Here is a 15,906-nt window from a genome sequence, read left to right on the forward strand (position 1 = left end):
CATTTCCTTCTCCAGGGGATCTTCCCAACGCAGGGGTCGAACCTGTGTGTCTTACCTTTCCTGCATTAGTAGGCAGGTTCTTTACCACTAGTGCCACTTGGGAAGTGATTACTTTTAAGAGCGAATAGCAATTTCCATTAATCTGGGTGCCTTTTAGTGTGTTATTTATTATGATTATTATTTTGCTATTGTTATTTAAATGGATTTCCCCATACTTTTGTATATACTTTGGTATAAGAAAAAGCACCATCATTTTTTTTGGCCAAGAAAATTAATGTACTCTGCAAAAACTATTAGAGGGAATATTGACTTCCTAATACAATAACCCTGAATTGCTTCCCCCCTCCAAGATTCGCAAATTACGTTAGTGGTAGCCTTCAGGTTTATACTTAGAGCAGAATTTCAAAAGAAGATTTATTGCTGTTCTTCACTCATTTTCTAGCCATTCTCACACAGCCATCTGAACAAACTTTAAAATTCCTTTCATTTCACAGAGAAAGTGGCCTCTCAGCTGCTCCTGTTTTGTTTATCCAGTTCTCATCTGTGTGCCGGCTTCCTGGCCTTCTCTCCCTTTCAGTAAATCGTGTTTGGTATTGACAAGGCCATTTTGTTTCCTTAGAGCCTGGAACTTCTGAGTGGGAAGGAAATAGGTGAAACCTTAGTGCAGATACAGCAATTCTTTAACCATTTTTAAATGCACATATTCTCATCGGTTCCTATTGATTCCATGGGGCCTTCTTTTGGAAGCGTTCCAGTGCCAATCCATTCCCGTTTCATGCCTTTACTGGTTTTTCTCTGTGTACCTAGAACCGATTGTTCTGGGGCTGTGACAGATTTGTGTGCTGGGTTAGCTCCACATGCATGTCTATGCTGAGTCTGTCTACAGTCTGAGTAAATAGGAAACATCTTACTCTGGGTACAGACTCAGAGGTGTGGACTGGAAACGTGTATCCATCTCTGAAATAACATTTTGGAAAGCACAGTGTTTGGTAGATAAGGGCTGTACTGAAGTCACAGGAAAAAAAAAAAAATCATGGGACTTCCCTGGTGGTCCAGTGGTTAAGACTTCCTGCTTCCAGAGCAGGGGGCCGGATTCTGTTCCTGGTCAGGGAATTAAGATCCACATCCATGTGGCATGGCCAAAAAAGTTAGAAAGAAAGAAATCATGGCATTTGATTTCATGATGTTCTTTGTCCAGTCTAACTTTCATAACTGAACCAAATGCTGAGAGCAGTATTAGAGGTCAGTTCAGTTCAGTTCAGTCGCTCAGCCGTGTCCAACTCTTTGCGACCCCATGAATCGCAGCACGCCAGGCCTCCCTGTCCATCACCAACTCCCAGAGTTTACTCAAACTCATATCCATCGAGTCCGTGATGCCATCCAGCCATCTCATCCTCTGTCATCCCCTTCTCCTCCTGCCCCCAATCCCTCCCAGCATCAGGGTCTTTTCCAATGAGTCAACTCTTCGCGTGAGGTCAAGGTCACCATAAATCAGCTTCCACACTGAAGAATGAAAATTAACTGTATAGTCACACACAGTGACATGCCTGTTAAATACAGAGATTGCTTTGAATAGATTTATGCATTCAATTTGTTTGCAGTTGTAAAAACCTCATTAATTGTAAGCCCAATGTCATTGTTTGCTGTTTCAAACACATGTGCTACTTAATCTTAAAAGCAAAATTAAACCTTGGATTGATATACATTTCAAGTTACAACTGTAAACCATTGTATTTGGGAGGAAGGAGTTGAATATGCAATGTAAAATAAAAATTAGAAGGTGCTTTGCATTCATGGTGATTTATGTAATTAGATTCTGTCAACTGTAATTTTTCAGGTTAATTACTTCCATGGTATATGTCATGTAAATAATAAAGTTATCAATCTTGATTCATGTTAAAATTATTATATAAATCCTTAGTATTAAAGCCATAAGATGCTGTGCTGTGCTTAATTGCATCTGATTCTTTGCAACCCCATGGACTGTAACCCACCAGGCACCTCTATCCATGGGGATTCTCCAGGCAAGAATGCTGGAATGGGTTGTCATTTCCTTCTCCAAGTTATCTTCCCAGCCCAGGGATCAAACCCAGGTCTTCCACATTGCAGGCAGATTCTTTACCATCTGAGTCACCAGGGAAGCCAAAGAATACTGGAGTAGGTAGCCTATCCCTTCTCCAAGAGATCTTCCCAAGGAATCGAACTGGGGTCTCCTGCATTGCAGATGAATTCTTTACCAGCTGAGCTACCATGGAAACCCCAATAATACAGTTATTAATCATGATTCATGTTAAAATCATTATATAAATACTTAGTGTTAAAACAACAAGGTATTTTAAGTAAATTACTTGGAAGTATGAGTTGTATGGTAAATAGGTAAAATTTATTTTTGTAAAGAAATCAACAAAGATGGATATTTCACTTGTTTAACAAATATAGGTGTTTATCAAGTCCATACCTGGCCCAGGTGCTGGGGACCGCAAGAGCAGGAAGCCACGGGCGCCGCGCCCAAGAGTGCTGATCCGGCATGGCATTTCCAAAGGGCTCTCTGCTGGCTGCGCCCCCTCCCCGTGCGTCTGTGCCAGGTGTGGTCAGGCGCGCGGACAGCTGCAGGTGCCGCAGGTCCGCTCTAGGAGGTGTGAGGGCACCAGCAGCTTTCCCAGGGGCTCCAGCACTGAAGAAGCTGCCTGCCAATGCAGGAGACATAAGAGATGTGGATTCGATCCCTGGGTTGGGAAGATCCCCTTGAGGAGGGCATGGCAACCCACTCCAGTATTCTTGCCTGTAGGATTCCCATGGACAGAGGAGCCCGATGGACTACAGCCATGGGGTCGCAAAGAGTCGGACACGACTGAAGCGACGCAGCACGCATTTCCAAACAGTTTTGGCTATAGGGACTGTTCTGGTAACATCCCTGAGCGTGTTGGTCTGCACTCTGGGATTCTTAACCTGGAGTCTCCTGGGAGTCGATGGACAGAATTCAGAGGGTCTGGAAATTTAGATTAGGGGGAAAATTTACACCTTTATTTCCATATAATTGGTTTCCTTTGTCATTCCTCACATCTTCAAACATTTTTTTTTCGTGGTTGGAAGAATATATATGTGTATATATATATATATTTTAAATTTATGGTTAATTTCTCTTTGTTATTGAAGTATGGTTGATATACAGTGTTGTGTTAATTTCAGGTGTATAATAAAGTGATTCAGTTACACATATATATTTTGGGGGGATTTTTTTTTCCCCTTAGAGATTATTACAAGATACTAAGAGTTCCCTGTGCTGTATAGCATGTCCTCATTAATTATCTATTTTATATATAGTAGTGTGTTAATGTTAATCCCAAACCCCTAACTTACCTGTTTGCTAACTATCCATTTGTTATATCTGTGAGTCTATTTCTGTATTGTATGTAAGTTCATTTGTATCATTTTTAGATTTCACACAAAAGTGATATCATATGATACTCGTCTTTCTCTGCCTGACTTACTTCACTTAGGAACAATTAAAAAAATTTTTCAAACTTTAAAAGGCACTCTTTTTGGTGTACAGCTGCATGCGTTTTCACAAATGCATAGAGATATGTAACCACCACCACCATCCAGAAACAAGCTTTGCCTCCCCAACTAGAAACTCTCCTGGGCTGTATGTTTACAGATTCTCTAACTCCACCCCTGACTCCTGGCAACCATTGATCTGTCCTCCATTCCTAGAGTGTTTGCTTTTCCTAGAACGTTCTATAAATAGAATCAGACAATATGTAGCCTTTTGGGTCTGGCTGCTTTCACTTAGCATATGGGTTTAAGAGTCATTCTTGCTGTTGAGTATATCAATGTTGCTGGGTAGCATTCTATGTATGGATGTACTCTTGTGGTTAACCATTCTCCACATGGGGTTGCATTTGGGTGGTTTCCAGCTGGGGGCACTTATAAAGAAAGTAAGGCTTGCCTGGTGGCTCAGACAGTAAAGAATGTACCTGCAATGCAGGAGACCCAGGTTTCATCCCTGAGTTCAGAAGATCCCCTGGAGAAGGAATGGCAACCCACTCCAGTATTCTTACCTGGAGAATTCCATGGACATAGGAGCCTGGCAGGCTACAGTGCATAGGGTCGCAAAGAGTCAGACACGACTGAGTGATTAACAAACACATTAATAATATGGCTGTAACATGTGCATATAAGTTTCTCTGTGAATCTAGTTTTGTTTCACTTGGGTAAGTAAGCAGGATGGGATTGCTGACTCACATGTGCGTAACATTATTAAAAAAATAAAAAGCACGCTGTCCTCCCTAGTGGTGTGCTGTTTGCTTTCCTGCCAGCGGTGGAGGAGGGTTTCAGTTGCTCTCCGTCTTCGCCAACATTTGCTATTGTCTGTTGTTTCGTTGTTGTTCGGTTGCTAAGTTGTGTCCCAAGGATCCCTGTCCTTCACTATCTCCTGGAGTTTGCTCAGATTTATGTCCGTTGAGTCAGTGATGCTATCTAACCATCTCATCCTCCACCGCCCACTTCTTTTGCCTTCAGTCTTTCCCAGCATCAGTCTTTTCCAGTGAGTCAGCTCTTCCCACCAGGTGGCCAAAGTATTGGAGTTTCAGCTTCAGCATCAGTCCTTCTTTATGAGTATTCAGGATTAATTTCCTTTAGGTTTGACTGGTTTGATCTCCTTGCAGTCCAAGGGACTCTCAAGAGTCTTCTCCAGCATCATAATTTGAAAGCATCAATTTTTCAGCACTTAGCCTTCTTTGTGGTCCAACTCGCACATCCGCACATGGCTACTGGAAAAACTATGTCTTTGACTATATGGACCTCTGTCTGCACTGTGATGCTTTGCTTTTTAATACACTGTCTAGGTTTGTCATAGATTTTTAATATGCTGTCTAGGTTTGTCATAGCTTTCCTTCTTGGAGGAAGCGTCTTTTAATTTCATGGCTGCAGTCACCGTCTGCAGTGATTTTGGAGCCCAAGAAAAGAAAATATGTCACTGTTTCCACTTTTCCTTCTTCTATTTGCCATGAAGTGATGGGATCAGATGCCATGCTCTTAGTTTTTTGAATGTTGAGTTTCAACCAGCTTTTTCACTCTCCTGTTTCACCCTTATCAGGAGGTTCTTCACTTTCTGCCACTAGAGTGGTGTCATTTGCATATCTGAAGTTGTTGATATTTCTCCCTGCAGTCTTGATTCCAACTGGTGATTCATCGAGCCCAATATTTCACATGAAGTACTCTGCATACAAGTTAAATAAACCGGGTGACAATGTACAGTCTTGTCTTACTTCTTTCCCAATTTTGAACCAGTCTGTTGTTCCATGTCCAGTTCTAACTGTTGCTTTTTGACCCGCATACAGATTTCACAGGAGGCAGGTAGGGTGGTCTGGTATTCCCATCTCTTTAAGAATTTTCCACAGTTTGTTGTGCTCCACACAGTCTAGTCTTTTGAGTAGCCAATAAAGCAGAAGGAGATGTTTTTCTGGAATTCCCTCATTTTCTATATGATCCAGTGAATGCTGGCAATTTGATCTCTGGTTCCTCTGCCTTTTTACACCCAGTTTATATATCTGGAAGTTCTTGGTTTACATACTGTTGAAGCCTAACTTGAAGGATTTTGAGCATAACCTTGCTAGCATGTGAAACAAGCACAGTTGTGTGGTAGTTTGAGCATTCTTTGGCCTTGCCTTTCTTTGGGATTGGAATGAAAACTTACCTTTTCTAGTCCTGTGACTATTGCTGGGTTTTCCAAAGTTGCTGGCATATTGAGCTCAGCACTTGAACAGCATCATCTTTTAGGATTTGAAATAGCTCAGCTGTAATTCTGTCACCTTCACTAGCTGTGTTTGTAGTGATGCTTCCTAAGGCCCACTTGACTTCACACTGCAGGGCGTCTGGCTCTGAGTGAGTGACCGCACTATTGTGGTTATCTGGGTCAAGACCTTTTTTTATCGTCCTCTATGTATTCTTGCCACTTCTTCTTACTCTTAAAATTACTCTTTTCTGCTTCTATTAGGGCCATGCCATTTCTGTCCTTGGATGAGGTGTGCCCTTGAGGTCTCCAATTTTCTTCAAGAGTTGTCTGCTTTTCTAATTTTGCCATTCTTATAGGTGAGTCATAATATCTAGTTGCAGTTTTAATTTGCATAATGTCCAATGTCTTAGAGCACCTTTTCCTGGGTTTATTTGCTAACTGTACATCTTCTTTGATAGTGTCTGTTTAAATATTTTGCCCATTAAAAATATTGAGTTGTTAGTCCTATATAATTTATTTTATGCAATTAAAAACATTATTCCAAGGACATTCTTCACTCACTGGCCAAAAGGATCCAAGTCACCAAAAAGATTAAGAACCCTTGGGAGACACACAATCTTTGAAATATCTTTGGCATTTACATTTTTAGCTCCCTTCAAGAAAGGAGCAACAGAGGATGAGATGATTAGATGGTATCACCAGCTCAATGGACATGAGTTTGAGCAAACTCAGGGAGATAGTGAATGACAGAGAAGCCTGGCTTGCTGCAGTCCACGGAGTCCCAAGTGGTAGGTAGCTTGTCCATGATAGAGCATAACATCATTCTTTTTTTTCTGTTCTGTGTACATAAAATAGGATTTCACAACATCACTCTCAACTGTGAGCAGTATCCCTTATGCCTCCCTGCTCTTTGGTGAACCGTAAAGCATTTCTTCTATTTTTATTTTTGAAATCCCTTGGCCCTCTTTGATTCTTAACCCTAATGGAAGAAATCCTAAGTTGTAGGAAAAAGTGAACCAACATATTTCAAGAGAATAGTCCAGATCCACCTTCAAAATTAAGAGCTCTTTCTTCAGGCAGGAGACAAGTCTGACTGTGTATTTGATCGCTGTTTGTGATTATCTCCACGACACGGAGGACTGACATGTTTTTATGCTTGATCTGTCTTTTTCATCCAGCTCCCTAACAGAACTCATCTCCCAGCAAATTTTTTTTTTTTTAATCTACTGGAGCTATTTTTTAAAGGCTCTGCAGACTCTTTAAGTGGGTAGCTAAATATTGACTCAGTCATATCTGAATCTATGAGTCAAGTTTCAATATAATCTTGAGTGGCTGACATTTTTAGGAATCATATCCTTGTTTATGATCAACAGATTAGTCTTGTTTTGTGGTTCTTCTGTTAAGGGATATACAGAAGATATAAGGTACAGATATTTTTGCCACACTATTTTATTATATTACAATGAAGTGTCTTACGTAGGATTCTCTTCTTCCCCGTTGAAGAGAAAAAAATTGGAAAAGTACATGCAGTGTACGTACTGAAAATGAATGCTTGGCACACACACACCCAAAATGATGCCATGATGAAGAATTCTTCCATGTGTTAGTTATTGCTTTAGAGTGAATTTTAGTGATAAATAGATGCCCTACATTTTACATTTGGCACATTAGCGTATGCAAATATATGTTGAGTGCTTATAATTTGGGAAATCAGAGATGTAGAAAGTACCTCCCAGCTGTGCACAGCCCCTCTGGGGAAGCAGAGCCGCACAGGTGAAGGGACAGGGACAGCTGTGAGGCGGCGCCTCGTGGAGCCCGCGGCCCGGCTTGTGGGCCTCGCGTGGGTGAAGCATCACAGTGTTCGCCGTCCCGTCTCTGGTTTTCTTGGAGAAAGGAGGGTAGGGAAAGGCTCTTTTGCTTGTTTGCACACACGTGTGTGCCCGTGGCCAGCTTCCCGCTCGTCTTAATCAGTTTCCTCTCGCTGCTGCGGTTAAGTTCGCACCAGCTTAGCAGCTTGAAGCAACAGCCCGTTCTGACCCCACGCTTCTCTCGGGAGGGCTCTGCCTGGCGTCGCATAGGATGAGATCGGTGTGCCAGCAGGGCTGTGCTCTGAGCTGAGACTCTGGGAGGAAGGACCTGCATTCAGGTCATGCAGGTGAGGTCCGTGTCCATGGTGGCTGACAGTGGAGGGTGGTCTCCGGGTTCTAGAGGCTGCCCCATTCCCTGGCTCCAGGCCTGCTTCCTCCATCATCAGACTCAGCAGTCCCTCTCCTGTTTCCACCGTCTGTATCCCCGACCCCACCCCACCGTCACGTCTCTCTTCTGCTCCTTTCCTGCTTTTAAGCACTCCTGTGACCACCCTGGAGCCACCCCGAGAATCCAGGATCCTCTCTCGTACGTTAAAGTCGGCAGATTAGGAATCTCAACTCCCCTGCTAAGCCCCTTCCCAGCAGCACCTGGATCACTGCACGCTGGGTGGGACTCTTGGGGGATATTTTTAAAATTCTGCCTCCCAGCTCCCTCCACACCCACGTTCATATCAAAATGACAAAATTTAAGGTTCTCCTGAGTGACTGTTCGCAGCAAAGGGATTTGTTTCCATTTCTGAGACAATATGTGCAGAGATAATTCTGTGATATTTACACATTTGGTGTTTACGCCTTGCAGACTCCATTATACATATCTTTAGGAATACTCTTTACATAAATTAAGATGATTTGTCTCTTTCCTGAAAACAGCAACATGCCACACATTCTGGATGAAAATGAGGGATTGTTTACATCAGGGACCAAATTAAACTCTTGGAGAATTCTGAAGTAGGATAGATGGAAATGTGCTCGAGTCTATGGCATATTTTAGGTTTCCTAGGAACCTCCTTGTCAGTATAACTGCAAATTAATATTGCCAAACTAGTTAATTATGAGATCATCTAGTATCCTAATATGTGTCTGAGATTCTCTGGCATTTAACAGACAAAGGAATCCTAAACACATATTATCTTCCTCGGTCAGCTTGCCCAGGACCACCTCTGTCACCTGGGAAGATGGATCACCCCCATGTGGTGGAGGTCTGGCGCTGGGGTCAGAGGGTATGGATTCTTTTTTTTCTTTTTTTGGCCGCGCTGGGTCTTCACTGCTGTGCCTGAGCCTTCTCTGGCTGCGGAGAGCGGGGGCTCCTCTCTAGTTGAGATGCGTGGGCCTCTCATTGTGGGGGCTTCTCTTGGTGCAGGGCATAGCTCCAGGGTGCAGGGCTCAGGAGTTGGCACACATGCTTAGCTGCCCTGCAGCATGTGGAATCTTCCCGGACCAGGGATCAAACCTGAGTCCCCTGCACTGGCAAGGGTTCTTATCCTCTGTATCGCCAGGGACGTCCCCAGAGGGAATGGATCCTATTTGCCCCCTCCAGTCCCCCTCCCCTCCTGGCTGGGCCATGTGGGGCAAGTTCTGTTTTCTCTAGCCTTAGTCTTACTATCTAGGAATAATTCTGACTAGGCTTTAAAATGAAGTAGCATGGAAGAAGATAATTTGTGAATCAGGAAGAGTTAGATACCTGCTATTTAAGGGCTTTCCAGGTGGCTCAGTGGTAAAGAATCTGCCTGCCAATTCAGGAGCCCCAGGGTGGGGTGGGTTCGATCCCTGGGTGGGGAAGGTCCCCTGGAGAAGGAAATGGCAGCCCACTCCAGTATTCTTGCCCAGAGAATCCCACAGACAGAGGAGCCTGGCAGGCTATGGTCCACAGGGTCGCAAAGAGTCAGACACAACTGAAGTGACTTAGCACACACGCAGTTAAGGATGAAATGTTAAAGTAGCATCTTTGATTCAGTGGACATGAATTTGAGCAAACTCTGGGAGACACTGGAGGACAGACGATCCTGGTGTGCTACAGTCCAGGGGGTTGCAGAGTCAGACATGACTTATCAACTGAGCAAGTTAAGCAACCATAGAGAGAGAATCCATACTTGTTCTGACAACTTCTGGAACCAGTATAGAGGAGATGGGGTTTCTCACATGAAGGTTCTCCGCAGGGGCTAATCTTGGAATCAAAAGGAAAAAAGGTGGGGTTCGCCTCGCCATTTCTTCAGCCCTGGAGCAGCTTCTTTGGGGCGGGGTGTGGGCTCCCCAGTCTCTGTCACTGCTTCCCAGTCAAGAGCCTGAGGGTGAAGCTCTTATATAAAGAGGATGCTCCTGGCCTTCCCCGGGTTCAACTGTTTCTTTGCTTTGGAGAGAGAGGCACACACATTTGCCCTTTGGGACTTGTCTGTGAAACCTACCCTCAGGAAATACGATGCTGCCTGCAGACTGAGCTTGGCTGTCTCTCCAAACTGGGAAGCCTCGTTTGCTCCATGGCTCTGATTCCCTGAGTTCTGCTTCCTTCCCAGGGATAAGAGCATCTTTAGGATGGCCCTTCCTCACCCCCCTAGTTCTGCCCTGGTTTAGAAAAAGTGAAAGTTAGGGTTTCGACTCTTTGCCACCCCATGGCCTATACAGTCCATGGAATTCTCCAGGCCAGAATACTGAAGTGGGTAGCCTTTCCCTTCTCCAGAGGATCTTCCCAACCTGGGGATCTTACCCAGGTCTCCCGCATTGCAGGCGGATTCTTTACCAGCCAAGCCACAAGGGAAGCCCAAGAATACTGGAGTGGGTAGCCTATCCCTTCTCCAGAGGATCTTCCCGACCTAGGAATCGAACCGGGGTCTCCTGCATTGCAGACGGATTCTTTACCAACGGAGCTCTCAGGGAAGCCCTCTGGTTTAGGAAACTCAGAAGCTGACGCCGTGCAGCTTGCATAAGACTCCTTCTATCCCATGTTCCCTTTCATGGGGAAGGGACGCTTGTCCCCTAGGGACACAAGGTTAGGAGGGAGCCAGGTGTCTGTGAGACTGTGGCCATGGACAGCACCCGCTGGGTGGCCTCCTTCTTTCTCCTGCTTTGTCCTTCACTGGCGGAGCTGAAAGCAGGGCTGGCGGGTGGGGCCTGCACAGTAAACATCCTTCCTGAGAGGGGATTTCCTGCCCGCTCTGCCCCCATGCTGCCCTCCCCATCCCACCCCAGCCTCCACTACTTAGCGGGTGCCCCCACACGTCCACACTTCTCTCCTCCAGCTTCCCTGGAGGGGCTGGCAGTGGGGCCACATGAGTGTCCATGCGGTGTTCCCCCTGGAGCAGCCCTCTGGTGCTGTGGGGGCCAGGGCTCCCCTTCCCCCCCGACCCCCGCCCCCAGAAAGGATTATGACACGGGCCCTTCTCCCCGCCAGCCAGTGTCTGGACCCTGCAGCTCTATCCTTTGCTCCCAGTTCTGTCCCAGGGGACCCCCTTCTCCCTCAGGACCCAACCCATCTCCACCCAGGGGCACCTTCTTTGACACATTATGCAGGGCTCCTGGCTTGGAGAGGGTCCAGCCACCTGGCAGGGTCACACTGTGGGCATCAGGGCAAGGGTGTCTCCCTCCGTGCCCAAGACAGGGTCTTCTGAGAGGCTGGACCGTCCCAGGGACCGCCCTCAGGGTCCTCGCCAAGGCAGAAGCTCCTGGAAGGAGCTCTGGTGTCAGTCATTTAAACTAAGCCCTGAAACCACGTGATTTCTTACAGAGGCAGTAAGTATAGACTCCTGATGCTCCGGTGACAGTGGCCCCTGAGCCTCAGATGTGCAGCTTCTGGGGCTCAGTCTCCTGGTGCCACAGAGCATTGTGTGGGTGGGGGAAGTTGGGGTGCTCTTTCCTTGGCCCCCCAGACTGCAGCCCAGTCCATCATGTTTCACTGAACACAACCCACCTCTTATCTCTTCCATACATTTGAAAATGACTCTCTGTTTGTACGACATCCCAGGAGATCTGATGTCACCTTTTAAATGGTGCCTGTACTGTATTCTATGTGATACTCAAAGACAGTCTTATGAGCAATCACAGCACAGTAGAGGTGATCCTGTAATGAAGTTCACGTCAAGACTGTTTTGTAAATGCCTGTGAATTGGGGCTTTGTCTTTTAAGTAAAATGTAATTTGAAACTTGACATTATTTGAGCTGTTCATTCGACATTCATGGTGTTTAATTAAGAGTGGCCAGTGTGTGTGTGGATATATATGTACATCACACACAGACGTGTACCTGAGTTTGTCTGGATCATCAACCCTTTTGAAGAGAGAGCTGATTCTGACTCTGAGGCTGGTGGCTGTTGTAACTCTCAGAACTGCTTACCAGACTCACTGACTGCTCAGAACCATTCTCTGATATTCTAGCAGCTGTTAGCTGGGAATTTCTAATTCCAGTTCAGTTTAAAGATGGCCAAGTGTTTGTTGTTGTCCTGTAAAGGGCAGAAATAATGATTCTTGGTACAGTGGATGTGGCCTGTGTAGGAACTGACAGGGGTATTGAGAGCTGAGACTCATAATCCCTACGTCTATATGCTTTTCCTTTCATAGGCAATTCCATCCTCCTGCAGACAGAGCTCTGATGTTTTTATGCCTGAAAAGGCTTGGAAAACAAACACAACACAGAATTAAAGGTGCCGATGCTGGTGTGTGTGCTAAGGCACTTCAGTCGTGTCCAGCTCTTTGCAACCCCATGGACTATAAGCCCACCAGGCTCCTCTGTCCATGGGATGCTCCAGGCTAGAATACTGCAGTGGGCTGCCATGCCCTCCTCCAGGGGACCTTCCCGACCCAGGGATCGAGCCTGTGTCTCTCATAGCTCCAGCATTAGCAGGCAGGTTCTTTACCACTAGTGCCCCCTGGGAAGCCTGATTCCAATGCTCTGGCTGCAGAATTTTTATGAATGGGATTAAGGTCTTAAACGTGTGATTTAAATTCATGTCCGACTCTTTTTCGACTCTATGGACTGTAACCTGCCAGGCTCCTCTGTCCATGGGATTTCCTAGGCAAGAATACCAGAGTAGGTCACCATTCTGTTCTCCAGAGGATCTTCCTGACCTAGGGATCATACCCAAGTCTCCTGTATCTCCTGCATTGCAGGTGGGTTCTTTACCCACTGAGCCACCAAGGAAGTCTCTTAAACTATATTTTTTTCAGGTAACAATGCTCTTTTTAAAAATCTGCATAACCTTAACCTCACCTCGGGGAGAAATCAAGGGCACTTTGTCATGAATCATTTGGCGCCTTTCCAGCATCCTATACAGTTCACTCATTTTGGAATTGGTGAAAATCAGGTGATCTGCAAATCTGCACTTGCCCAAATAAAACTGTGAGCATAATTTGTAGATAGAAACCTAGACTTTCTGAGCTGAATGGAAGTTCTAGCAATTGCCCAACCAGGGATGACATATTGCTCATAAGGAGACAGAAATCCCAAGGATCAGTTCTCACCCGAGTAGAATCAATATCTCAGCCGGGGGGGGGTGGGGCGGGGGGAAGGGAATTTCTTGAGTGTATCTTTTTTTTTTTAATTGAAGTACAGTCAATTTATAGTGTGTTAATTTCTTCTGTACAGCAAGGTGTCTCAGTTATGCATGTATATGTTCTTTTTCATATTATTTTCCATTATCCCAGAATATTGAGTATGCTATACCCTGTGGTAGACGGTAGGACCTTGATGTTTATCCATTCTATATATACTAGTTTGGTGTATGCCTTTAATAAAGCGCTTGTGAGTGTGTGTGTGTGCCTGTGTGTGTGTAGACTCCATAGCTCCTACCTAGAGGTATTAATAAAGATGTATAGCTAATATTCAATTTGATAATACTATCTCGTATTTTTAAACGTTTACTTTTCTTTGTTTATCTTTGGTTGCGCTGGGTCTTCGTTGCCACACATGGGCTGTATCTAGTTGTGGTGAGTGGGGGATAACTTTGCGGTGGTGCGGGTTCTTCTCATTTCGGTGCCTTCTCTTTTGCAGAGCTCTGGGGCTCTGGGGCGCGTGGGCTCAGTTGAGGTTCCTGGGCTCTAGAGTAAGGACTCAATAGTTACAGTGCACAGGCTTAGTTACTCTGAGACATGTGGGATCTTCCCAGACCAGGGATCAAACCCATGTCCTCTGTGTTGGCAAGCAGATTCTTATCCACTGTACCACCAGCTGCTGCTGCTGCTAAGTCGCTTCAGTCGTGTCCAACTCTGTGCGAACCCATAGACGGCAGCCCACTAGGCTCCTCTGCCCCTGGGATTCTCCAGGCAAGAACACTGGAGTGGGTTGCCATTTCCTTCTCCAATGCATGAAAGTGAAAAGTGAAAATGAAGTCGTTCAGTCGTGTCCAACTCTTAGCGACCCCATGGACTGCAGCCCACCAGGCTCCTACGTCCATGGGATTTTCCAGGCAAGAGTACTGGAGTGGGTTGCCATTGCCTTCTCTGTACCACCAGAGAAGTCCTCATATTTTTTTTTAGAAAAGCTTTCATTTTCCTATATCTCAGACTAGCTGCCTAGTAGGTTTGAAGCTGGTTAAAGTCAAGAGCCCCGGTGTACTTGTTGAATCTTGTGTGTAAAATTGCTTTCGTGTTGGGACCCAATTTCTTCATTGTGAAGGGAGTTGACAAAATTTCTCAATAAAATAATAGTTGTGAACGAACCAGCCTGACAGCCCCTTAATTAGTGGGCGGGTGCTTGGAGCTGGGATCCTCTATGCTCTAATCATGAAGCACAGCTCAGTCGTGACTAATTGCTGGTTAAATGGACATTTTTAAAGTAATCTTATGTTTTCTTTGATCCAGAATATTTTTAGAATTGACATTACTTTTTTGTTGTATATGTTTAAGGTGTAGGACATGATTTGATATGTATACACTGTGAAAGTGAAGTGGCTCAGTCGTGTCCGACTCTTTGCGACCCCTTAGACTGTAGCCTACCAGGCTCCTCTGTCCATGGAATTTTCCAGGCAAGAGTACTGGAGTGGGTTGCCATTGCCTTCAAGGATTGCCGCAATCCAGCTAATTAATATACACCTGAATTGGAAAGATGCCCTGGAGAAGGGAATGGCTACCCACTCCAGTATTCTTGCCTGGAGAATCCCATGGACAGAGGAGCCTAGCAGACTACAGTCCATGGGGTCGCAAAGTGTTGGACACGACTGAGTGATTAACACTTTGACTCTTCACCTTAAGTGATTACCTTTTAGTGTTTGTGTGGTAAGAACACTTGAGCTCTACTCTCTTAGCAAATTTTAAGTATACAGTACCGTGTTATTAACTATAGTCACCATGCTGTGCCTTAGATCCCTAGAACTTACTTATCATGAAACTGAAAGTGTCTACAGATGACATCTCTCCTTCCCCCTCATCCGCAGTCCCTGGCAACCCCCTGGCAGTCAACTCTTTGCTTCTGAGTTCAACTTTTTTAGATTCCACATATAAGTGAGCTGATACAGTATTTGTTTTTCTGTGTCTGGCTTATTTCACTCAGCGGAATGAAGTCCTCCAGGTTTACCCATGTTGTTGCAAATGGCAAGATTTCTCTCTTTCTTCAAGGCTGAGTAATATTCAGTCATCTCTGTCTCGATATATTTATATATAAATGCAATGAACATGGGGTTGCAGATACCTCTTTGAGATAATGATTTCATTTCCTTTGGATATTTACCCAGAACTGAGATTGCTGGATCAATATTACTTTTCTCTTTACTTTTTTTTTAAAGCAGCATTATGGTACATTTCACATGATATTACCTCTTAGTATTCTTTTTTGCTATGGATGGGAAGTGTGTAAATTGATGAAATTAGTATCCTTGCTTCTGCATTTCAAATTGGAAAAACAGAAACAGAGCCCATCACCTCTGTTAAGGTAATATCTCCACCCTCAGGCCCCAAATCTGTGTACTTCAACGTGGCATGGACCTCGAAATCCCAGGGTGCTCCAGGTTGGTGTGAGTTAGGATGTCCTGATATCAGACCTTTTGTGAAAAACTCGAGGAACCTGACGTGTGGGGCCTGCTACCCCAGACAGCTGCTTCCTTCTCCAAACAAAATTGTAAATGCCTTTCTGAACAAAAGCTATGAACTAATCCCCACTGTTCATTATCTTTAAATAGCACAACATTCCAGGGAAGTGCTTTTCCAGGTATCTCGGCAAGTGAAACACTTGTTTGTGCTTCACGGTACAGCTTTTTCAGTAAAGTGACTTAGAACTTTTCCCTCCTATAAATGAAAGGGAACCCATCCTTCAACTGTAGGATTCTTTTGGGGATTTTTTTTTAATTCTTTCATCCTTCTCTTTTTTTTTGAACGTTCTAGT

At 44.8% G+C, this 15,906-nt stretch overlaps 1 protein-coding gene across 2 annotated transcripts in view; it reads left to right on the forward strand.

The window, feature by feature from the left end:
* Positions 1–15,906, forward strand: part of PTPRE (protein tyrosine phosphatase receptor type E) — a 178,976-nt gene that overhangs the window by 17,591 nt on the left and 145,479 nt on the right. The window lies entirely within an intron of this gene.

This window comes from Bubalus kerabau, chromosome 22 (assembly GCF_029407905.1).
Source record: "Bubalus kerabau isolate K-KA32 ecotype Philippines breed swamp buffalo chromosome 22, PCC_UOA_SB_1v2, whole genome shotgun sequence".
NCBI classification, from domain to species: domain Eukaryota; kingdom Metazoa; phylum Chordata; class Mammalia; order Artiodactyla; family Bovidae; genus Bubalus; species Bubalus kerabau.